At 46.8% G+C, this 25,836-nt stretch overlaps 1 protein-coding gene across 4 annotated transcripts in view; it reads right to left on the bottom strand.

The window, feature by feature from the left end:
- The window catches only part of KMT2B (lysine methyltransferase 2B), a 1,990,704-nt gene that overhangs the window by 3,489 nt on the left and 1,961,379 nt on the right, over nt 1-25,836 (bottom strand). The gene's annotated exons all lie outside the window — the stretch shown is intronic.

Genomic DNA, 25,836 nt, shown 5'->3' with positions numbered 1-25,836 from the left:
CATAATCCTGCTCTCTGATTTTTTGTTTAACGGTTTTGCTTTGTCTAGGTGACCACAAGGCTTAAAATAGCCATTCAGCAAATGTAGGCTTTGTGAGCCAACAATGGCAATGTTCATATTGTTCCGAACTGGTTTAGGCCAGTATAGGCCCCTAAACCATCCAGCTCACCATCCTGCAGGGTGGCCAAGGCTAAGTGGCAGTTCCACTGACCAAACAGTACAGTTGGTCACCTGACCCTCAGCCTCCAGCCCCTTTCAGTGACAGGCCTTTGGCTAACCCCTTGGCGCAAGGTTATTTAGGCTTAGTCCTGACTCTGTTGCACTACCTTACTTTTCTGTTCCTGTAACTTGGAGGTGGCAGGTCTGGCAACCCGCTGAGGGCGTTTTCCTGACAATTCCCACTGTTTCTGCCAATTTGAAAGCTCTCACTTAGAAATAATTGCGAAGTGCAGTGGCTTGGCCAAATCTCAGAATGTGTTTTTGTACTATTGGAGGTCCAGTCAGGATTCCTTGAATACTTAAGCGTTAAGATCAGTTCTGGCAAGTCGGATAAGGTGTTATCGGCACGGGGCCAGAGTTAAAGGCACAAGCGTACTATGTCAAGACTACTTGAATTAATTTTAATGTGTTTTTTTAACAAATCTAATTGAGGATTACATTTAAAATAAACAATTAAATTAATCTAGATTCATTTTAATTTGTGAGTAATGCGCAGCTTCCAAATGTAATTTTCTTTATCCAGACATAACCCCGGACATTCTTGTTGTAGACTTGAGACACACTAATAAGATGTCTTTGAAAGGTAGAAGTTGCAAGAGGCATAAATGGGTGGGCTCAAAAGAAGCGCCATGAGAAATTTCACAAGTTTAAGGCCCCATAAGAAACAACAAAGGCCTTGGGAGGATATGCATGTAAGTCATTTAGGAATCTAGAAGACCCTGGATACAGTGAAATAAGAACTGCAAGCATTTCTTCTCTTTAAAAAAGGGATTGGGCAACCAGGCAGATTTTAACAGTGACAATCAGATATGATTTGGCTAACCACAAAATAAACTAAATGGGGAGGGCAACATGTTGTGGTCCACCAGCACAGACACCAACTTGTAAAAGTAACCAGCATAGGTGCACATGTTCTAGGGGAGCTATCTGCAAAATGAGGCTCTCCACATGTTTTGGATTTAAACTCCCATGATTATGCTGGCAAAGGCTGATCAAAGTTGTAGTCCAAAGCGTCAGGAGAGCCAAAGTTAGCAGACTGCTGGTCTATGGGCTACTCCCAGAGATCAAACTAAGCTCCGCCGCAAAGATCCCAATCCCTGTATCTGTAACGCTCACCTGATTCCCGCAGAGGCGCCGGTCTTGACTGGGTGAATGCCGTATCTTCAAAGGTGATGTGTAACACACGGTTGGCTCTTTGGGCTGGACCTCTGTGCACTGTATGTCTGACTCGAAGAGTAAGATGTCTTAGGTAAGTGAACGCCGAGCTCTCCATCTGCCTCGGGGCAGGGTGCCGTAACCAGTTTCTTCACTGGATAAGGGTGCAGGCCTCTTGACCTCAGAGGACTGCTGTCCGTCGTTAACTGCACGAACGGTAAGTTCTGGGCACTTCAAATGTCTTAAAAGTCTTTTGTAATGATATCTCTTGTTTTGCAGGGTTCCGGCAATGGCGGATGGCGGGCTGATGAGAGTTGAGGATCGAACCCGTGTGAGGAATAGAAGCGCCTGGAAGCACGTAAGTAAGCGCTTGTAGCCTGCTTCACGATGCGCACTAACTGTCCCTTTTATCTTGCAGGTACAAGTTCGGAGCTTTAGAGAAGCTGAAGGGTGCTGGAATACCCACTGGATTCGGCGTGGGAAGGAGTAATGGCACGTGAGTAATAAAGTTGCCCAATGTCTTTAAACGCACCTTCTTTTGTCTTTCAGATGCGGGATGCAGTGCGAAGACCTCCAGAGCATGCGAAGAGTAGGTAAGCCTTTGTCTTTCAGATGCCGGAATGCAGCGTGAGGTGTTGGTGACAGCCGATGGACCAGGTAAGAGATGCGCTGCCACTGAAGACCGTAGTGCTAACCTGTTCTTTCTTTGTCTTTACAGGTGCTGCTGAAGACTGGATTCCAGGATGGTAAGCCTTTGTTCCCTTAGGCCCAGGATCAGAAGCAGAAGACACGATGAGCGTTCTGCTGCAGAGAATGCAGAATAACGCAAAGCAAGATTCATCCATCGGGTGTGGTTTAAATAGCCTCCTGTAGTGCTTAGGTGTCTCCTTCCACAGCCACGCCTAGGTAAGAAAAGAGTTCCTGCTTTCCAGAAGAGTTCCAGTGTTCTGAACCTAGGGAGTGGCTCCTGCCCACCCAACAGGAAAAGTAGTCCCAAACAGAAGAGGATCAGGGGTTCAACTGGCAGGTAAGTAAGCAGCATGGTCTGCTGCAGGTAAGTCCACCCAAGCATTATGAGCCCGGCGCTTCCAGCGCTGGGACTGGGCATCTTTATGAGCCTGGTGCCACTGGCGCCAGGACAGTTGTCCAAAAGGTCCCAATTGGGACTGGCTGGCACTCGGAACCGGGGTTATGGGTCTGCTTCCAAGGGAGTCGGGCAAGTCCTGATCTTTTGGAAGCAGAGATCATGACAGTATCTGTACATAGAATTCCATTTTTGGGATATCCTAAACGTTTTGCTTTTTACCTGGGTTGTTTAAGATCTACGAGATCGACTCTGCACTGAAGTCTCCTGAAACTTTTTTTAGTCTGTGGTCCCACGATAGCCATTACGGCTCCCTGAAAGGGGTGCTTTTTAAAACCCCCTCACCCCCTTTTCTGACCTTAGGGTGGTTATGTCACATTACACTGGCTAGCGGGAGTATGCTGGTGGCAGCTGTAATTTGGTTTTGGCTATACCAGGGGTGCAAATCAATTTACTTTATTAGTAGCACAATGTACCTTGGGCAATTAACTGGTAGCCATTGGGGGTATCCATGTATTTTTAAAGGCCTGCTTGTGGCCATTTTGTTTGTGGGGCATCCCTTTCTCCGGGGCAACCACTTGGAAAGCCTCAAGCAGCCGTTCACAAATGGGCTCACTCTGAGCCCAGACCTGTACCCACTATAGTAATTTAGAATGGCTTAGACCATTCTGCATCCTGTGTGGCTGTATTTGAAAGTTTGGCAGTTTTTGGGTCAACCAGATTGGCTGGCCGCCAACGCCTTTGTTAGGATCAAAGTTTTGATCAGAGGGCTTATTAGGGCTAGCCCATATGAGTATAAACATATCCAGGGGAAATCCTGTTCCTGCTCTCAATTTAGGCAGATTTTTTTAGTGGAATCTGCAGGTTTACTTACCAGCTGGAAGACTGCATGCCGAAAACGTACAGCTGAGCTCTGGGACCAAGTTTGACCATGCTGTCTGGGTTTGTTTCTTTACTAGAGTCCCCGTTTTGATTTCCGGCTGCAGGATGTCCTTCCTGGGCTGTACTTTTCCTCTACCTGGGTCCAGTTTATGTGCTGGGCTGCGATGTCTGTGCTGGGACCTTACCTGGGCCAGCTTACCGAAGTCTTCCTAGTTTTAAATCCTTGGCCATCTGTCTTGGTGTAGGAAGCTGCTGTCCCCCCACAGGGGTGTTTGAACCTCAACACACCACCTCTACAATTGATTTGGGAAGTCATGGGTCACCGCCACAGCTGTCTTCTTTGTGGGATCATTTTCTGTTGGTGCGAGACCACCTTTTATGCACTGAACAGTCAGGATCTGCTTTGCTAGGTTCTCCAGTCTTCTAAAAGCCATCCTAGTCCTTTGCTTTTGTTTCTGGCTGGTGGGTCCCACTCTTGTAATGGCATTTTCATCCTCTTTTTCACCTTCTGGATTGTTGTTGGTCCAGGGTTCAAATCCCAGGCTGAGCTGATACAGTAAAACACATCTGTCAAAGAAGAGCTGTATTCACCAAGCTGTTTCAGCTTTCCTGAACTAGCTTTTCAGGAAACTACCACCACCAATACAGACCTGTGGGCCGTGGGTTGGTGGGATACTCAGGATAGCTACCCTCATGCATCCCCATGGTCTATGATCGTTGGATTCTGTAGCCCCCCTTCAACTGCATTTTGCCAAAGACTTCTACTGGCCTGAATACTGCTTGGCTGAATATCTAATTGTGCCTGCTGGGTGTTGGACCTGGCGCGGGGGCTCTTTATGAGGGTCACCTCTGACAAATCTTGGGGTCGGTTGTGGTGATCGCCGCACATGTGGGGTAGAACTGGTACTGCCCTTCCTTTTCTCCATAACCACATCTATGCCTATTCGTATGGTCCTGTTAATCCAACGGTGCAGATCCTTGCTATTGGTGAGCTCCGGGGCAACTCAAGCTCGAATTTAGAATAAGAGGACTTTCCCCCCCAACCATTCTACAGATTATCTTTTGGAGTCAAGACACCTTCCAAGAGGAACATCCTACTGAAAATCCATGGATCAACATTGTAGGCAACCAGCATTGCCTCCACAGTGGTCATCCTCTTCCGGAACAGACTTGAGAAGGCTCAGATTTCACTAAGATCAAAAACAGAGATTTGTGTGGTAATGCCAAACAAAGGAGGCCAGCCCCAAGGATGCACCAATAAAGTAATTGCCGGTGGCATCAACACCACAGAAAAGAACATGTGCCACTTCAGAGCTGAAGGTGCCAATGACACTGGCTCTCAGCCTTAACCGGCCTGCAGAGCATGTTGAGGCTCATTCCAGCTGTTTATCACATCTGAAGAGTCTGTGGGTGCCTCAGTTGTCATGGGAGCTGTCATAGATGTCCTTCTGCAGCTACAACTAAGCCCAGCCTGGTGACGATCCAATTCCAAAACATCATTGACAGAAACCAGAAGCGCTAAATCACCAGACTCGGGTGTCATTCTGGTCATCTCAAGAACCATCTGCAGTTGTGCCCCTATATCTCCAACACAGCGCCAATGGTGAACAGCATGTGTCGCCAATGCCACTGAGTTACCTGCTGTGGTTGTTAATCTTGATGGAGGCTCGAGGAGATTGATTGATTACTTGTTTTGATGCCCACTTGATTGCCATTCATTTCAACCAAAGAAAATGTCTAACCTGCAGCTGCCATTGCCTTGCTTTGTGGTTGTGAAGGAATCATGAATTAAGACAGACAACAGATTCAGCTTTCTAAGTAAAAAGCTTTATTTTACTTAAAGGTCAGGATGGAGTAAGGTCTAACTTGCCCCATGCTAAAGGTGGGATTTCCCTACCCAAAGGAAACGATGGATAGTCTGTTTCAGTAAGTTCAAATGAAAAGTGTGTCAGTGTCCAAAACCTATACTTGTTCTCACAACTAAATATATACAACTTGTAGGGATGTCAGCAGAAAAAGAAAAAAATTACAAAAATAAAGTTCTGTGCTTCCTCCAGCTCTTTGGCTTCCACTCAGCTTCTCCTTCCCCAAGTTCAGAACAGCTCCAAAAAGGCCTCGGGGTTCCCTTTCCTAAGAGCTCAACATAGTTCAAAAAGTCTCAGGGTTCCCTTGCCAAAGAATTCAGCTCTTCCAGTTTCCAAACCAAAATCAGTTCAAAACGTCTAGCTTTCAAAACAGTACCAGTTCAAATTCAATAGTTTGCATAGATTGCAGTGTTTTTGTATTTACCATTCACTTCAGCAACTGTTGAAACATACAGGCTTCTTCACATTTGCTTTCGTTGGCTCTTTCCAAGTAGGGGTCACTCGGTCTAGGCGCAGTTGTCGAACCACCCATTACAGGTCATGCAACCGATGGCCCTATGCCCTTTGTTATGCTTCTGTATTCTTTAGGGTTTTTGCCAACACAGGTTTTCTCTCTTAACTTGTTCCTTGGGCTCCTGTATCTTTGGCCAACACTTGTTTCACATTCTTCTTGGCAGCCCTGTGTCTGCCACAACCTTGTATCTCATAACTCGCTCTGTGGTGTTTACACCTTTCTTTTCACCACCTTCCTTTCACTTAATTCATAAATGCTCATAAGTACTCATCACTTGCTTTCGTTTTTGTGCTTTATTCAAATATGCTCAAATCTTTTAGTTCATTCAGTATTCAATAATGCTTGTTGCAACTTCCAAAAGTACTTGTAAAACTTTGCCACTTGTTCGGTATTCAAAACCACTTGGATTTAACCTTCCCTAGCATTTGCAATAGCTTTCAGTTCGTTCAGCATTCATACAGCTTGTTTCCAGCCCCCAGAGAACACCGGTACGAGTGTTCCTTCTTTGCACTCACTGGAATGCGGCGCTCCCTTGGGCTTCTCGATTCTGGTTCCAGGCTTCCATTCGCTCCGCCTTTACCTCGCGGGAGCCACAGCGAGCAGCGCTTGCCATCCTCTGCAGCATGTAACTCTGCTCTTCCCTGACGGGAGCTACTGAGAGCACCTCTTGCTCTCTGAGACCTGTGGTGCTCAGGAGGCTTTGGTGCCCCACAGCTCCTGCTGTGAACACCGGGCAAAGGACAGCAGGAATTTCGAAATCTCTCACAGCAAGCCTTGGCCCTGGCATCTCTCTTGTACTCCTGCTCAGCACAGCTTCCCTCAAGCAGGTTCCACCTACAGCCCGCTCCGCTTCCATAAGCCGCGTCCTTCTCTCCAGGCTGTGGGACATTTTGGTCGGAAGAAAGGGACAAAAGACAGATAGCCTTCAAAGGCAGGGGGAATATAGCGTTCACTTTGGCAAGGGAAAGGGGATACCATGTCTCACCCAAAGACATCCTCTCCCCACTCCCTGAGATCCCTCCACCCAGGTGATCCACCCTCGCATATCCACCCCTAGGGTTGGGATCCAAAAGCGATGGCCTTTACCTGGCCACCTGAGCGGAGGTCCACAGGGGAAAAGAAGCGAGGACACCCTCAGGTTCCTCACAGGTGGAGGAAACGGAGCACAGGAATCCTGTCTGAGGTTTATTGAAACTACAACAGGCAGTTGCACCTTTTCTAATCAGGAAACATAACTGAGATCACACTGCTAGCACTGGCTCTAGTACTATAAACTGCGTTAAGCCCATTTGTATTCCTACAGGAGAATTGTGAATAACTTCCCATATTAGCCTAAATTGAATTACCCGCCTTCGCCTTTGGTGTACACTTGCTTTAGGTTAGGGAATTGACTCATTAAATGTAACCACTGTGGACTGGTACTGCCCTCTAACCGTGTAAGGTTTGTGACACTTTGCATAACATCTCTTCCCCCAAATGTAGGTCATTGTAACAGTGTTGCTATTGAAACTGTAGACTCTAGTGTAGATAGGGTTTACTGATGATTTAGTGCCTCTGACCTAATGTACATTGTGAGAAACCCGAGGCGATTCTCACAGGCTATTCCCGGGGCTCCTTTGTTCAGGTGGCCAGGGCCGGACCATCGCTCTTGGATACCAACCCTGGGTGCGGCCGAGCGAGGATCGATCACCTGGGCAGGGAGCCCATGGGGTCTATGGGAGACACGGTCTCGAGCAATGCATGGTATTCCTCCTGTTCCGATACACCCCTATCTGACATCCCCTCAGTTGTCATGGGATATTGTTAGAGTCCCATCATACCTCAGTACCTTTCTGTAAGAAAAAGGAGAAAGCGACCACGGAAAGTAAAGCCCAATAGAAAATCCATTCACCCATCACATTACATTTACCCCCTTCAACCTGACGAAAATCTACATTGTTTTTACATGATCTCCAGGACAACCTACAACTCCCACAATCCCTACTTCCATTCTAGAAGTCAAACAACTGGGACAAAGAAGAGGGAGATGGGAGTAATGAGGATTACCCATAGGAATCGATAGGCAATGGATTCCTATGGGCAGTCTCCATGTTGTCCTGATAATGAGGTCAGGCAGGGAGGGACAACTACTCACACCCGACTCCAATGAACTCTGGGAGTATAAAAACAGCAGCCACAAACAGCACTTTGAGCGAGCTGGGGATGCTGAAGGAAGCAAGAGGAGGAAGTAGCCAGAGCATAAGCAACCCTGGAAGGCTTGGAGTGGGAAGGACTGCCAGGACACTGAACCTGTAAGCACCAGAGACTGTAGTGTGGCGGGGAACCTATATTTCCAGAAGGCTAACCCAGGGGCAGTTGAGGCTGCCTATCCATGCCCAACCCAGAACACCTCCCCTGGGTCAGACGCAAAGACCCAGGCTATTGAGGGGCAAGAAGTGAGACACTGACCTCAGGAGAAATCCCATTTGAACACTGATGCACTCTGGGATTTGAAGTTCAAAAACATTTATTTTGAAAACAGTGAAGGAGGAGTCTGAGCCTGACTGAGGGAGACCCCTGAGGAGTCAAGAGCGAGGCGGTGCACGAGTGAAAGCTGTACCTCCGTGGCAGAGGCAAGCGAGACCAGGGGGCTGAATCCAGGAGGCTGGAGACTGAAAGCACCTTTGTCGAGAGCTACCGCCTAGAAGCCAAGGGGGCTATGCAGGCCAGCCCAGCAGAGAAGGAGAAAGACGGCATACAGTGCTACAAAGTTAACAGCGGGCTTCCCAGGTGAACAGCAGAGTTGGGGAGGGCTGAGACTGAAAGAGTAACAGCCTTTGACTCAGACATCAAACAGATGTGATGAAAGGAGACTCCTAAACACAATCAGTGAGTTAATTGAAGCAGCGAAAGTCCGGTCTGTGGTTTGGAGTGTTTGCAACATTGAATGTGAACTTTGCTTTATGAAAACTACAAGTACCAAAGGGAATTGCATTTAATAAATTGTGTAAAGGAATCAAAGTTGTCCTGTGACTGTTTAAGCAAATCCCATCACACATTCGAATGACTTCGATTCAGGTGTAAAAAGGGATCTGAGCCCGGAAAAAGGGGATCCAGGGTCCAGGCCCAAATGAGGGAGTCCAGCTTGTGAACAAGGCTAGTGCCTGTTTCATGCCTGGATCCACTCCCACCCACCCAGCCTAGGAGCAGGAGCTCCAGGTCACGGACCCGCCTCTGCTGGAGCAGCGGGCCCCCCAGCATGAAGTCCATGCCACCCCTGAAGCATTTAGGTAAGCGCTGACATCGGATGCGCTCCTCACGAAAATCGTTCGTTTTTTCACCGCTTTATTATCAGCTGTTGGATCGCTGCAAACGGAATGCGGAACAGCCTGCCCCACCGTCTTTCTTGCTGAGAAATTCTGCCACAGCACCTTAAAGCCAGTCTGGTACACGAGGTACCAAGGTGCTCCAAGATGGCTGCCTGCACTCCTTTGTGTGCCTCCAGTGCCTAACTAGAACCAGGCACTGCATCCTGATAGGCTGCCGAGCTCTTTTTCCCTCTGATTGGGCACCGGCAGGCGAAGCCGGCCCACCTCTTCCAAGGCCCACAGAAACAAGGCTAGTGCCTGTTTCATGCCTGTTACGTGTCTGCCGTCTGCCAGACCCCCCTGCACATCTCGATCTGCCTCCACATAAGGTAACCTGCAAACTGCTCCACTATCATCAATAAGCGTGCGCATGCACCGACTTATAGAGACTATATGCCCTTCATAATTTGGTCACACTCTGCTAACACTCGGACTGATGATTCTTGACCAAAACCGCTTAGCATTATACTGTCCGACAACCGAATGCCACTAATTGTTCACTCACTATGCACACACTTACTCAACTGCTTCATCTCATTTGCAAATAGGTGTTTACATGCTGTAAGCAGCACATGTGCTTTGACAGCACTGGATTAGTATGCGAGTAGGAAGCCCCCACCTCGCCCACGAGAGCCAGAGCTTCACTCACTACATCACTGCACAGCCCGCTTACAGTATGTCATACCTGTTGATAATAGCTTAGTTTCATTATTTACTACCCAAGCATTATGTCTGGCCACAACATACATTAGATATGCCCTGTGTATCGCATATAGCCTATGTGTGTTACTGTATTAATGGATATTTCCCATCTGTGAAAGGCACAGTGAGTAAAAGCAGTGGCTGCGAACTCTCAAGTGGTTAATAACCACTGAACAGGTTATCATGTCTGTTCTTGCGAGAGAGGGGCGCCCGCTACCTTTGTAAAACTATCGATTGGTAACCCTAGGTCTCCTGGGGGCAACCAGACGTGGTCTCCCTCTCACTGTGCTTAGAGAGGCATCAGCTTCACCTCACTGATGATCCCCAACAAGGGTGAAACACGTGTATGGGGTTGCTGGTGGTACTCTCGTTCAGATTGGAATTGCCATTGTATTTCGGTGCTGGACTGCCCCTGGGCAGGACAAAGACTGATATGCAAATGGATATTTCCCATCTGTGAAAGGCACAGTGAGTAAAAGCAGTGGCTGCGAACTCTCAAGTGGTTAATAACCACTGAACAGGTTATCATGTCTGTTCTTGCGAGAGAGGGGCGCCCGCTACCTTTGTAAAACTATTTGTTAAGGAACCTGGGATTGGTAACCCTAGGTCTCCTGGGGGCAACCAGACGTGGTCTCCCTCTCACTGTGCTTAGAGAGGCATCAGCTTCACCTCACTGATGATCCCCAACAAGGGTGAAACACGTGTATGGGGTTGCTGGTGGTACTCTCGTTCAGATTGGAATTGCCATTGTATTTCGGTGCTGGACTGCCCCTGGGCAGGACAAAGACTGATATGCAAATGGATATTTCCCATCTGTGAAAGGCACAGTGAGTAAAAGCAGTGGCTGCGAACTCTCAAGTGGTTAATAACCACTGAACAGGTTATCATGTCTGTTCTTGCGAGAGAGGGGCGCCCGCTACCTTTGTAAAACTATTTGTTAAGGAACCTGGGATTGGTAACCCTAGGTCTCCTGGGGGCAACCAGACGTGGTCTCCCTCTCACTGTGCTTAGAGAGGCATCAGCTTCACCTCACTGATGATCCCCAACAAGGGTGAAACACGTGTATGGGGTTGCTGGTGGTACTCTCGTTCAGATTGGAATTGCCATTGTATTTCGGTGCTGGACTGCCCCTGGGCAGGACAAAGACTGATATGCAAATGGATATTTCCCATCTGTGAAAGGCACAGTGAGTAAAAGCAGTGGCTGCGAACTCTCAAGTGGTTAATAACCACTGAACAGGTTATCATGTCTGTTCTTGCGAGAGAGGGGCGCCCGCTACCTTTGTAAAACTATTTGTTAAGGAACCTGGGATTGGTAACCCTAGGTCTCCTGGGGGCAACCAGACGTGGTCTCCCTCTCACTGTGCTTAGAGAGGCATCAGCTTCACCTCACTGATGATCCCCAACAAGGGTGAAACACGTGTATGGGGTTGCTGGTGGTACTCTCGTTCAGATTGGAATTGCCATTGTATTTCGGTGCTGGACTGCCCCTGGGCAGGACAAAGACTGATATGCAAATGGATATTTCCCATCTGTGAAAGGCACAGTGAGTAAAAGCAGTGGCTGCGAACTCTCAAGTGGTTAATAACCACTGAACAGGTTATCATGTCTGTTCTTGCGAGAGAGGGGCGCCCGCTACCTTTGTAAAACTATTTGTTAAGGAACCTGGGATTGGTAACCCTAGGTCTCCTGGGGGCAACCAGACGTGGTCTCCCTCTCACTGTGCTTAGAGAGGCATCAGCTTCACCTCACTGATGATCCCCAACAAGGGTGAAACACGTGTATGGGGTTGCTGGTGGTACTCTCGTTCAGATTGGAATTGCCATTGTATTTCGGTGCTGGACTGCCCCTGGGCAGGACAAAGACTGATATGCAAATGGATATTTCCCATCTGTGAAAGGCACAGTGAGTAAAAGCAGTGGCTGCGAACTCTCAAGTGGTTAATAACCACTGAACAGGTTATCATGTCTGTTCTTGCGAGAGAGGGGCGCCCGCTACCTTTGTAAAAAAAAAAAAAAAAAAAAAAAAAAAAAAATTACTGTATTAACTAGCCTAAGTGCCTCGCGCTACAACTGCATTTAGCCTATGTGTGTTTTTACACTTTACCTGCCTAGTTGGGCCTCGCGCCACAATTGCATTTAGCTTTACTTGCCTAGTTGGGCCTCGCGCCACAATTGCATTTAGCCTATGTGTGTTTTTACACTTTACTTGCCTAGTTGGGCCTCGCGCCACAATTGCATTTAGCCTATGTGTGTTTTTACAATTTACTTGCCTAGTTGGGCCTCGCGCCATAATTGCTTTAGCCTATGTGTGTTTTTACACTTTACTAGCCTAGTTGGGCCTCGCGCCACAATTGCATTTAGCCTATGTGTGCTCTCACATTTGACCAGTCTAGTTGGGCCTAGCACCACAATTGCACTTGTGTTTTTCTTGCATTGCTTAGTTTAGAAGGGTTCCAACCATAACTAGCATCTGCTAGGCATAGCACTGAAGCTCCCTCTACACACATTAAACCTATCACTTAGATGTTAGCACGACCTCCAGTATAGTCTTACAATGACTTCTGCCTATCTGACTATATTAAGCTGCTAAGCTGTAACTACTCTGATTCTAACCTCATTTGCTGAAATTGCATCCAGACTGCCTGCAAATCTGTTCTGCATAGAACTGTACTTGAATTACTGCATTTTCATCTTGTGTGAATATGCTGATCCTAATGTCACCTGCCAAGTGGCACCAGATTGCCTGATTGACCTCCAACTGTATATCCATGCACTCCAGCCAATTTGCCTCATCTTGAATCCAGCAGCCTATCTATGCTTTCTAGACAAACTGCCATACCTCGAAGCTAGTACTCAGGAACTGTGGCCAATCTATGCGTCCTTAATTTAGGCGTCATTCATATTTTAGCCAACTTACACCACCTCCACCTACCTGCCCACCCAGGCACTGCAGCTAACCTGCCATATCTGTCCTACCTCCCAGGTGTTATTCAACGTATTATCAGTAACTTTGCCCTACACCTCTAACCCAGGCCGCCCCCGCCATCACAGCCCTATCAACTACCCTTATCTAGGGGCTACATAGACCATCCCAACCACGCGTGGCCACCTTAATTCAGGTATTATTTAGCTCTTCATAACACTCTCGACCCCACCAATTAGCATGTGTCTACTCACCTCTATCTTGCTTGCTTACTTCCTAATCTGCCTCATTACCACATTTCCGACCAAGATGGCTCCGCACCTACCCAACATGCCAGCCCTACCTAGGCTTAACAACCAAGTACCATACCTAGATTTAAACGACTTTCAGGTACTGCTACCTTCCAGTCACCCTCGCACCACTACAGAAAGGAACTTAGGACTTAGAGCTAGACTAGCCAAAATCCATGAACCCCCTGCCCGCTCACTGCCCACTACACAAAACTCTAGAACGTTGCCACCGCGACCAATTACCTCCACACAAACTAGTAACCCACTACAAACCCTTCAGAACCCCCGCAACCAGGGTACCCCTAAACTTACACAAGACAAACGCCATACTACTACTTCAAAAAACACAGCCACTACTTCTAAAAACATAGTTAGCCCTAATATCAAGGGAGCCTTGATCAATGCCAGGTCGTTAGTAGCTCATGCTACAGAAATTGCAGACTTAATCCTCACTGAAGACCTTGACTTCCTCGCCATCACTGAGACTTGGCTACACCCAGCAGCAGGCCCTATGCTTATGTTGGCAGTCCCAGATAACTATTCTATCCTGAGACAAGACCGCCCTAATTCTAGAGGAGGTGGTGTCGCCTTTATCCATAAGCGCAGTCTTACCATGAGACTAGCTACTTCGACTGATGCCCTCTCTTGCGAATCACTAGCAGTCAAAATACCACTCACTAACTCCCAAACTCTTAACATCTACTTGATCTACCGCCCGCCAGGCCCCATTGGCACTTTCGATGAAGACCTTAACTCCATCCTATCCAGCAACCTCAAAAGCTCCACTCAAGCTCTCACCTTAGGAGACTTTAACTTGGGCTACAATGACCCAGAAGACCATCCCGCTAGCACCATAGCTAATACTCTTACTGAATTAGGCTTTGTGCAAAGATGTATGACACCCACGCATACGAAAGGCAGAACACTTGACTGGGTGGCCGACCACAACTGCCTAGCGAACATCACAAATATCTCACCTCAAGCCTGGACTGACCACCACTTGGTATCATTCATGCTCTCCACCGACAGACCTCCACCCCTGCCCACCATTAAGGCCCCACCCACTCTCACTAGAAACAAGAAGAACATGACAGTAGAAAGACTTATCCCTAACCTACTCCCCACACTCAACTCACTTCCTGATAACCTGGACCCTGAGTCCTTGGTTGAAGAATGTAACAAGATTATGGCCACCTCACTGGACCGCATCGCCCCCCTTAAACTGAGATCCAGTAAACCGAAAACGCACCTTAACAAATGGTACACACCATTCCTCAAAAAACTAAGACAACAAAAAAGAAACTGCGAGGCCATCTGGAAAAAATCCCCCTCAGTCTCTAACAAACTAAAACTCTCCAAAGTAGCGGCACTCTACAAAAAAGAAATCTACTTGGCCAAACGAGCCTCCTTTGACTCTCGTATATACCAAGCTAAATCTAACATGAAAGAACTCTTCTCCATCCTTAAAGAAATAGAAACCCCCATAGCACCACTTGACACGTGCACCAAAGATAAAAACTGGTGTTCAGAAATTCAAAGTGCCCTAGCAAACAAGATTGCAACTCTTCAAAGTAAAATCTCCAGCAAAAGAACATCCCTGATTGACACCCTCAACTCAAAAATTCCGGACAAACCCATGCCCACCGACCTAGCCCACTTCCAATTCGCCAAAGTCAACATACTGGAAGTCGAAAAAATTATCCTGTCCCTGAAACCGTCTAATTGCCAGGGAGATCTATGCCCTGCACAGCTCGTTAAAGATGCTGCCCGCGACCTCTCCCCTTTCATTACAAAACTGATCAATGCTTCCTTCGCCACTGGCTCCATCCCTACCAACCTAAAAAAATCCTGGGTACTACCTCTACTGAAAAAACCCACACTTGACCCAGTCACACCCACAAACTACCGACCCATAACTACTGTTCCCTTTCTACTAAAAATTCTGGACAAGGTTGCCTATGTACAAATACAGAAGCACCTGGAAGAACACAACCTCTTAGGCTCTAGACAATCTGGATTCCGCCCCCAACACGGGACCGAAACCGCCCTTATTGACCTGAAAGCGCAGATCGACTCGCTCAGAGATAACAGGCAAGCCGCCCTACTCCTCCTCCTCGACCTATCTGCAGCCTTCGATCTGGTCGATCACTCTGTCCTCTGCTCACACCTCCACACTTCAGCTCACTTCTCCAGTGAGGCCATCACCTGGATCACATCCTTCCTTAACGGCAGGACTATGAGGGTCTTCTCTCCCACAGCGGCAGCAGACCCTATACCCATCACATGCGGTGTTCCTCAGGGCTCCTGTGTCTCCCCCACATTATACAACATATTTACCAAGCCCCTTTTCGATGATTTGGATCATCTCGGTATCACCTACACTGACTATGCAGATGATACTCAGATCCTCCTTCCGCTTTCAGGAGATTATGGAAAGGATTTGGCCTTGCTAAATAGGGTGTATATCATCATCCAGGCATGGATGGCTACTCATGGACTATGCCTGAATGATGATAAAACAGAACTCATCATCTTAGGCACCACAATCAGTATAAAGAAACTTGGCCAGGCTTATAACTCCTTCATGATTGACGGGAACAACATCAAAGTCGGACAGGAGGTGAAAACATTGGGATTTTATCTAGACTCCAATTTTTCCCTCAAAAGACAAGTGAGCTCCCTTGCATCCTCCACGGCTTACACGTGCAAATTAATCCGTGCAGCCAAACCTTTCCTGTCGGATACTAGCTGTCTGACACTCGCTAGAGCCCTCATACTGTCTCGCCTCGACTATTGTAATGCCCTCTACCTAGGATCCACCAAGGCCACCACCAATAAACTGCAAACCCTTCAGAACAACGCTCTCAGTGCAGCTCTGGGCATCTCCAGAAGAGAACACATCACAGGATTCAGCCAACAGTACAATTGGCTCTCCACCAGAGATAAAATTCTCTTAAAAACGGCATCTCTCACCCACAAGTCTCTTAACAACGCAGCCCCAACCTACCTGATCAACAGGTTCCACAAACAATCCTCCTCAAGACCCGTCAGAACCGCATACAAAGATTGTTTATCTGTTCCCCACTACAAACGGGCCACCATAGGAGGCAACAGCTTCCCGGTAAAAGCTGCCAAGCTTTGGAACTCCTTGCCTCCAAACCTTAGAGTAGACCTGCCTTATCAGAACTTCCGCTCCAAGTTAGTCTCCTGGCTGAAACTGGAGACCCACTAAGACTAGGTAGTGTCCAGCGTTACACGCACACATTGTAACCACGTGTGCCTCTTGCTTACCTGTATACTACATTACGGCCTGTTGTCCTTACTGCTGATTTGTATATATTGTATATAACATTTGTGTACATATTTCTGTATTATGTATATTCCTCGTGTATTGTAACCAAGCTTCGAAAATTCTTGTAAAGGCTGCGCCCTGATACCCCCGGGTACGCTCGCGCATTATAAATAATAAAACAAACAAACATCTGAACCCAGAAGTAGGTGATCCATGGTCCGAGCCTGGATGAGGGAGACCAGTCTTGAACTTGTGAATATCAAAACCCTGACAAAGGAAAGGAACTTTTATGTTTTGTTTGTTGCATCAGGCCCTCTGCAATAAGAGACTGTCATTGCGAGAGAGACTTTGGCAGAAGACACTGATGCATGTGTGTTGAACTGTTACCTCGCGGCCAAGACACCAGAGTGTGTACGAAGCCTGCAAGTGCTGTCTTGCTCCGTGGGGGAAGAGAAGCCAACCGCTGAACTATCCTGACATATCATTTCCTGAACACTTTTCTTTTGCATACATTGTTATCCCACACTACTTTGTATTTAGAAGTAAGGACTGGCAATAGGTTTATTAGTTTAGACCCTTTTATTTTGACAGACTCCACTAGGACTGTGTCATTATTTGATGGTCATAGCATGCACACATCCTTAGATTTAGGTAGGTGTTCAACTAACCCATTGAAATTCAATAAACACCCTTGAACTGTGATCACATGCGTTTCTCGTCTTATCTTTGATACCATGGTTTCCTTACAATATGCAATGCTAAATGGAATATGTGTTTACTTATCCTTGTAGACAATGTGTTGCTTGACAAGATATTGTGTATGTTAACTGTACTTTACACCAAACCCTTGCCCTCCTTTAGTCCAAGCCTTACTGATCAACCTCATTACCAAGTGAGTTAGGTTAGACATTTGAGTGAAGCCTTTTCACGACCAGAAAGGTTGGTTTCCCAGAACTCTGGAAAGGATGTGAGAGAGACAACTTGTACCTTTTGCCTGAGATTTGCTTCCGTGTGTCTAAAGAACTCTTCGAGAGGTCTCATTCGAAAGCCGGCAGTGCTGTATCAAAGGGATGCAGGAGGACATCATCCCAAGGAAAGATTTGAGTGGACGGACGGACGGACATCATCTGTTGCCATGAGGGTAAGCTCATTTTTGCTAATATGGCTGCCACCCTGTCCGATGACGGGGTGGCCAGACAAGCAACTGTGTACAGCTGCGCCCCCAGGAACAACATTTGCTGAGGAGGAGTGAAGAAGGACTTGCTGTAATTGATAAAAAATCCTATAGAGGACAAACAGCGTATTGTAGACATCATGCGATTTATGGCCTGGTGGAGGGAAGGGGCACTGACCAATCAATCATTGAGGTAAGGGAATGCCCTCCTGCCAAAGATGGGACCCACTGGCGCGAGGCATTTGGTGAAAATATTCAGGGCGGATTTGAGGCCAAAGGATAACTCCCTGAATTGAAAGTGTATGCCTCCCACAGTAAAACTGAAGAATTTCTGGTGACGTACATCTATTGGGATATGTAGGTATGCATCCTCCAAGTACAGTGAAGACAGATTATCTCCCCACTGAAGCTGGGTGAGGATGTGCTGACATGTAACCATTCTGAAGGTCAGTCAACAGGCAAAGATCCAGAATCAGTCTCCAACCGCCTGGCATTTTCCTCACCAGGAATTATCTTGAGTAGACTCCTTGTCCCCACTGAGCATGAATAACACATTCTATGGACTCTTAAAAGGAGGGAACACACTTCCTCACGAAGCATCAAAAGATGTTATCTACTTTTGTGGTTGGAACAACACTGGGCAATGGACTTTGAAACTCCAGGGTGCATCTGTGTTGGTGTAAGGACAACACCCACTTGTCTGTGGTGATGTGTGACCACTCAGTGAGGAATCATGACAAATGCCCTCCCACGGGAGAAAAGTGGGGGGTGAGTATTCAGACTGGTCACAACGGCTTGAGCCCTTTGTTAAGAGGAGCCCGCTGATGCTGGTTGCCTCTGTTGGTGTCATTAGAAGGAAATGTGCGGGACTGATAACTGCGACCAATAAAATGGCCTATAGTCACTGGAAGATATTGAAAACCAGGACTTTCCTTAAAACAAGGAGTGCCTGTGTTGTTGTAGGGCACCCAGAGACCTAGAAGAGTCAACCTTAATGGCCTGGAATGTGTAGTTGACCTTTTCCGCCTGAAGAGGTCCACCCCCATTCAAAAAGCATATCCACTATTGAGGTTTGGCCTTCCAGACAGAAGTTGGTAGTTTTCAGCCATTATGATAGGTGCAGCACCACACGGTTTCGCCAACTCCTGTAAACTGATGCCCACCCACCACCGAAATGACAGTCGGAGGCTGCCCACCGGCCTGAAGTAAAACGCCTCCTCTTTCTTGTCATCCAGCAATAAATCCATAATGGGGGTCAGCTTAAACCACAACTCTCGGACATAGCGAGACAGAAAGGCCAAGTAGTTCGCTGTTTGCCCAGTGGTGGCCGCTGTGGAAACAATGTGCTTACCAAAAGCAGCTTACCTTCATTATCAGGCAGAAGAGCACATGATGAAGGATTGGCTGAGCGTTTGTGAGCAGGCACAGAGACCACAGAGTCTGGGCTAGACAGTGTCCAAAGGCATTTGGTGGTGCACTCAGGGCTCTATACGTCTTCTCAAAACAGTTCATTTACGGCAGGCCATTAAAGTGTTTTTCATAGTTAAAAGGCTATCATCCCAGTTGTCATTTAGAACAGGTATAGACACGACAGTCTTCTTAGCCTGTTCCCTACATTGGTATAGGAAGCCTTGCTTCTTCTGTTCTTCCGGGAGGTAAAACATTCTAGCATCCTTGGACGTAAGAGAATGAAAAGTACCACTCACCAAACAGGGAATCTCTGATTTGTGGATCATCAGGTTCGCCATCAACAGGGACAAAGTCATCAAACTCATCAGTTGTAGTGTGAGTAGAAGTACCACCCTGAGAGGTGTCATCATAAGTGTCAATTTGGAGGTCTCAACCATAGGGTGAGGAGCCAAAGGAGAAAAGGCGAGACTATGGCATCTTGCAGTAGCTGGTGGGGCAGGCGTCTCTCCTGGAATCAAAGAAACACTCTACTGAAATTCACACACTACAGTCTGCAGCGCAGTAAAAATGTCTGTGATATGGAGTGTGCCTCCAGTTGAGTGGGGGCTGGTGTAGGTTGAGGAGCAACCGAGTATGATGGGTATGTGGAGGCTGCATCATCTGCATCATCTGAAGTGCTTTCGCTGGTGGTAGCGGTTGTGCAGTTGGCAATAACGACAGGACTTCCTCTTAGTCATCATAAAATACACCTCCTGATTCCTCAAAGTCATTGTTGATCATATACTGAAGAATTTCCTCCAGAACAGGAGTGCCCAGAATAGCAGGAGGAACATAGGGAACAAAGGCTTTTTATGTCTAGGGGAACTGGCTGAAGCTTTTGTAGACTATATAGCAAGTGCAGTCGACAGATTCGCCATCATCGATGTCTTGCCCGATGACTGTCATGGCCGAAGGATAGTGGATGGGATGTATGCAGACTTGCTGTGCTTTGTTGCCATCAATGATTGGGTTGCCGTAGTCTTAGTGGATGAACGTGCCATAGATACCGACAACAAAACCACAACAGCTTTCTGGTACTCTGGATTCTTGCACTGTCACCTGGGTATGTCGAATGCTGCATCCTGAACAGTCTGAGCGTGTGTGGCATATACCTTCCTCACCCTTTTTTCCACAGAAAGCCTCCTCATGGGATGTTGACCTCTTGGAAAAGTGAGTACACTGCCAAGGTCTGCTGTGGCGAAGGTTGGCTCCTAACAGAAGCTGCGTCTGAGGGCACCGTACCCTCATCAAGCCATGTCACCAACCTTCTGTGCCATCTCAAAGTGTCTTGTTGGAGAAGGAATGGCAGATAGTAAACAAGTTGGTATTGTGTTCAGGGTACAGGCAGTAGATATAGTCTACATGCTGGTACTCCTCCCTAGGCACCTGAGAATATGTATGTGGAGGCAGTGGGATGGCCAGCAGGGAATGCACCAAGGATGTATGCACACTCCCGGCCACCAATATATGAAGAAAACTCGCCAGAGGATCAAAAAAACGAACAAATATTGAAAAGAATCACAGAAAAAGCATTTCATTCTCAAGAGAACTTCAAGGGGATTCCCAACAGAGGAACCCGCATTAAGAAAACTGAAGATGGCCTCCAGTGGAGGAGCTAAGAGACCCTCTGCCTAATTGCTATTGGGCCAAGAGAACACTAAAGTGACTGCAGTTTCAAATTTAAATGTAAATAGCCTTAATGTTGCTGAGGATTCCCAGCCTGACAACAGGGAATATTCAAACAGTAGGTGAATCTATGAAAGATTCACTGCTGGAGGACTTCGTATCTAACTGCTACTACAGAGTTTGGTTGGTAAATAGTTCCTTTATTGACCCTGTTCTTTACCTTCTTCATTTACTTACCCTATCTACGACTTTTATGGTTCCTTACTGCTTTAATCATTTTTCAAATTTTCAAAACCTGTAAAGTGTACAACAATTCACTGTTACTTATTATCTATTTAGCTAGGTTCTGGAGGGAGTTGGAATTCCTTCAACCTGTATTGTTTTTATGTGCAATTTATTTTGCTTACTTACCAATAGTATTCGACTGTGTTTTACTTATGCAAAAAATATTATAAACAGCACATACATTTTTCAATATATTGTGTAGAGTGAGTGTGGCCAGACTGCTCTGTGTAACAAGTGCATCAAGACCGTTTTAGAAAATACTTGATGAACCCCTGGTGTGGTGGAAACTGGTTAATTAACCCTCTCAAAAATTGCACACTAGGAACAGTGAAGAGGGGATAACGCTCAGTGGTCCTCTGGAGTAAAATAGCAACCATTTACCCCTGAATAGTGCTAATCTGCCCCCCCCCACCCCCCTTGGGCCAGGAAAAGCCAAAAATCAAGAAAGGGAGAGGTCAGACAAATCAAGGAGCCAAGCCCCTCTTCTGAAAGCAAGCCTCCTGGCCAAAAGAAGCAAATCTAGGACATTGTTAGGGTGAAGCTACTTCTTGTATCTCAGCATCTCAGGCACTGAGCATGAACACAAACCTCTCAGGCTTGGATAAAGGACCTTAAACTCAGGCTGTCGCAACAGGCCCACTCCCCCAGAGCAGCATCAGCATAGACAGATGGATATGTCCCAATTTTCTGGATACCATGTCCTCTAGGCCCAGTCCAGAGCAAATAAGATGAAGACAGAACCATAACTTTGCAGCCTTGCAAGATCAGCAAGCTCCCTGCAGGGGCAATTCCTTCTAGCAGAACTCACACTTCCATTTGACAAGGGAAGCAAAGGGATGCACCAGGGGGGATAAACCCTACAGGGAAACATCTTGTCCTGAACCTATTGACAGTTCCCATTAACGGGAGACAAAGGAACACATGCACAGGGCATCAGCTGCAATGTTTTCTATCCCAGTCAGAGGTGCTGCTGACACAGATATGTTCCACGGAACGCAGAAGCACAGCTGCACAGCTTCCCTGCAGAGACGCAGTGACCCTGCACCAAGGCTCTTGTTGGGTACTGCATGTCCATGATGTGGTCAATCTGAATACATAGAGCCCCACGGAAGAGGAAGAGAAGCAAAAAGGGCCAGGATATAGTCGCACCTCTAGCAGGTTGATGTGGTCCCTCGCCGTAGCCTGAGACCACAGGCTGCTCACCAACAGATCATTCAGGTGGGCACCTTATTTAAAGAGTCGCACATGACCAATGTCACCGGCGGCCAAGACTGCCGAAAAGCCTCCCCTCTTAGCAAATATTGTCTAAGTGCCCACCACAGTCTGCTTTAGATTTGTAAAATCAAAACGCCATTAATGTTACCCTCAAATTCTAACCACTGACTTCATAACAGCCACTGTATTGATATTAGGCAAACCAGCCTCTGGGTGCAGGAAGATGCAGGAGGCTATGACACCTAGTAGGCAGAGATAAACTGAGCTGTTTCTGAAACTGTAGGACCATGTGGAAAATATATTGACATCGCCCTTCACAAAAAAGCCTTGCCCAAGCGCGAGTCCAAACCACAGCTGTGAACTGACACACCTGAGAAACGCAGTCAATGTTTTATTTTTAATTTTATTTTTTTTTTTTTAAAAGTCCAAGCTGTATAGAAGGTGGACCATTCATCTAGGCTGGGATGAATAGGAACAGCCTACTTCCAACCCCACAGTGTAGAATAATGTTCCAAGCTCAAACTAACAGGGTTTGGGCCAATGTTTAAAGGAGACAGCGGTTGTGGAAATGTTGCCTCTGGATGAACATCTGCTTCTACCCTGATGGGGGGTTATGTCTTGGTAGCGGTTTGCCTGAAGGCATCTGATCCTCCGACCCTGTGGGCACCGGAGGTTAAGGAATGAAAGACAACCCCTGACAAAAGTAGTGAATAGCTGCAGGATTTTCAACTGAAGGGACTTGGCAGAGCCTTGGATGACTACATTTCTTAAGGATTCAGCTGCATTGAAGCCAAAAATATTGGCCTCATTTAATGGCATGCGTGGGAACTTAGTTTGTACATCAACAGCGGGAAACTCTAAGATGTGCATCCAGTAGGGACTTCCAAGTGGTATTACCCAAATTGGTCGTTTACAATTGTTCGAATGTGAAAAATTGACCGAATTTAAAAATTTAAAGGGTCACAATTGACCGAATATATATATATATATATATATATGGGTTTTGGGGGGTTTGGCGTTGGGTTTCCCCCCACATATATGTTACAATTGACCGGTCAATTGTGAAAAGGTCAATTGTCATTCGAGTAGTTGTAAAAGGATCAATTCGTATACAACCTTCCAAGTAGAGCCATAGAGCCCATTTGCAAGCCACAGAGTCTGCAGTTTTCTGGCCTGCCTGCAAGATTGGTTTAGAGGCGTCCTTGTGTTCATCCACCAGTTTAGTAAATCCAACCCTCATTTCAGGGGGTAGGTTGTCTGCAGCCTATTATACTACATTCCACTAAATGTGGGTATATCTTGTAAGGCTGCAAGAGAAACCATCCCCAAAGCAAGGATGCCCGAGTCTAAAACTGTGTGCCCCAGAGCGACCAGTTTTTTACTCTTGTTGTCTAGTGGCAAAGAGCAATGGCAGGCGGTTTACTCCAGCTGCAGAAGTCTAAATTACTAGGCTCATAGGAGCCTGGTGGGTTGGAGGAGGGTGTAAGTAACTATGGACCAGTTGGGCTGGATCTGGCTAACTCTTTGTCCACAGCCGAAGCTGCAGCAGGCCTCAGCCAGGCTGACAGAGGGTCTGACAGGGGCAATGAAAGGAAAGAAGTCCCTTTCAAAGGACCCTGCATCAGGAGGTTTGTCAGGTCGTGCTGCACCCTAGGATTTGAGGATGCCAAGATCCCCATGCACTGAGCACTTATAGCAATAAACTTCTAGAACAGCACATTACTCCTTATGGAGATGTTAATTGCATGATATGGGGAAATGTCTCTGCCACTGGCGTCCTGAAGGTCAGAAACAGACTGGCTATACCAACACCCTTCTCAGAGCTCTTCTGAGAAATCACCTACCTCTGGCCTCACAGAGATCCAAGCCCAAAAGGGACAGTGTTTGATATCAATGGAATACCCAGCTATTTGCTATGTAATCAACCCTAATCTGACTTTGCACGCAAGTAATGCCTTTTTCCTTTCAATTACCTTGCTCAACTCATTTTTGGGGTCGGGGGGCGGGCCAGCTCATAAGGTTACCAAGGCATGGCACTGTGTCCCTCTTGTGATTTCCTGTGTTGTTTTAAGGTAACTCAGAACACCTTACATTGAAGTGCTGCGGGAGTATTTAGCATCCCTTATGTAAGTGTTTTATGGAAAGATCCCTTTTGCCTATGTGATGTGCCTAAAACAGGCTAGTGGCAGTAAACTGTGTTTTATTTATTGTTTGGGTGCACTACTGTGCATGCACCATCTTTTGTACTGAATAATGCCATTTTGAGGACTATCTACTCCAAAATGGATACGCCAGGTTTAAGCCCTGTCCTCTGGTCATCTTCCGGCTCTCTCCAAGTAAAGCCTTTTTGCTTCACTTACCTTGCTAAGCTCATCTGTTTTGGGGGAACTGATCAGTCTCTGGTACTCCGTACAGGAGAACTCTGATCTCGATAGTAACATTTTCTGTTTTTACCTGTACACATCACCTTCTGGAAAGTGCAGTAGACACTCTTTGGGTATTCAAAACATTGTTTTTGGAAACTTTGTGGTTACTTGATGTGTCCAGGATGGGCTGGAGGCAGCAGATATTTTATTATTTTTTCCTTAAAGTCTTGTGCACTTTTTGCATTTTTCCTCTCAATTCCATCGCAGTATCATATACTTTAAGATGCCACAACATTTTTGCCTATCCTTTGGCTGTCTTGTAGTTTGACCTGCTTCCTGCCCTGGAGTGACTGCATTTTCCAAATATGGTAAGCCCTTTCCCAGAGAAACCTCCAGCTTTTACAGGCAAAGGGGCAGTCTGTATGTGTGGCAGGATGAGGGACCTGGGACTGTTTGGACCCAATCCACACTATTGCCAAAGTGTGTCTGTTGTTGAGCTGGTTCCATGTTCATTCATCCCCAGTTTTTGTCACAGGTTTTAACTCATCACATTTTTATATATTTTTTATTTGGGGGCAAGCCTCGCCTATTCTTTATTCCCTATTCACCCCCATTCCCCTCCCCCATAATTTTTCAATTGGTTTTTTCGGGCAAAAACATTTGGCAAAAAAAGCAGCGAAAAAAACGGGCGAAGAATGAATGGTGTACCGCTGGGCAGATGCAGTGGCCAGAGGTTCTCCAGGATTGGACAGCTCTTGCTAAATTTTAATGGTGCAAATCCTTGGCATTGGTGGGCTTGTGTTCCTTCAAACCTATTTTGGGTTCGAGGGGAACTTCTGCAGCCATTCTTCAGAACATCATTTGTTCCAAGACCACTATAAAAGAGAGCAGCCCACTGAAGACCAGAGTTTGTTGTGGAAAGAACATAAGCAGCCTTTATCCACCTGCCCAACGCCGCTCTGTCTCTTTGCAGATCTCCTGAAGACCTTTATTGGTGCTTCAACAACTGGACCAGTGGGGTCTCGACCTCTGCTCGAAGGCCCAGCTGTTGGAAGTGCTTGGGACAGTCCCAGAACCATCTTGTGGGCTCGCCTGACATCCTCAAGTTTTACTTTGCTGCACTGGTCGCTGTTGTGAGTTAAACCTTGGAACGCTGCAGATGCTCATTTAATGAAATAAAGCATCTACCTGAAGCTTCAGCTCTCCATCACGAAGAGGAGCATTGCAGGATTTCCGCCACAAGGGACGACACCTACCATTTTCTTCAAGTGGCCATTGCTGTTCTCCATAGGTCATTGATGGTCTCTGAGGTCATTGATGGAGTGGTGGTCCAGTAGTCTGTGTTCTGTGGGTCCAGCTGTCAGTGTCCAGAACAAGACCATCCAAGCTTAGAATGGTGAACTAGCCGGACCCACAAATCCAACACCTGAAGTGACCTCTGCATCTG

The sequence above is a fragment of the Ambystoma mexicanum genome, chromosome 1p (genome assembly GCF_040938575.1).
Source record: "Ambystoma mexicanum isolate Mex_15411 chromosome 1p, UKY_AmexF1_1, whole genome shotgun sequence".
Lineage (NCBI taxonomy): Eukaryota > Metazoa > Chordata > Amphibia > Caudata > Ambystomatidae > Ambystoma > Ambystoma mexicanum.
Note: the sequence above shows the minus strand (reverse complement) of the source record. Positions and strands in the feature narration are given on the sequence as shown.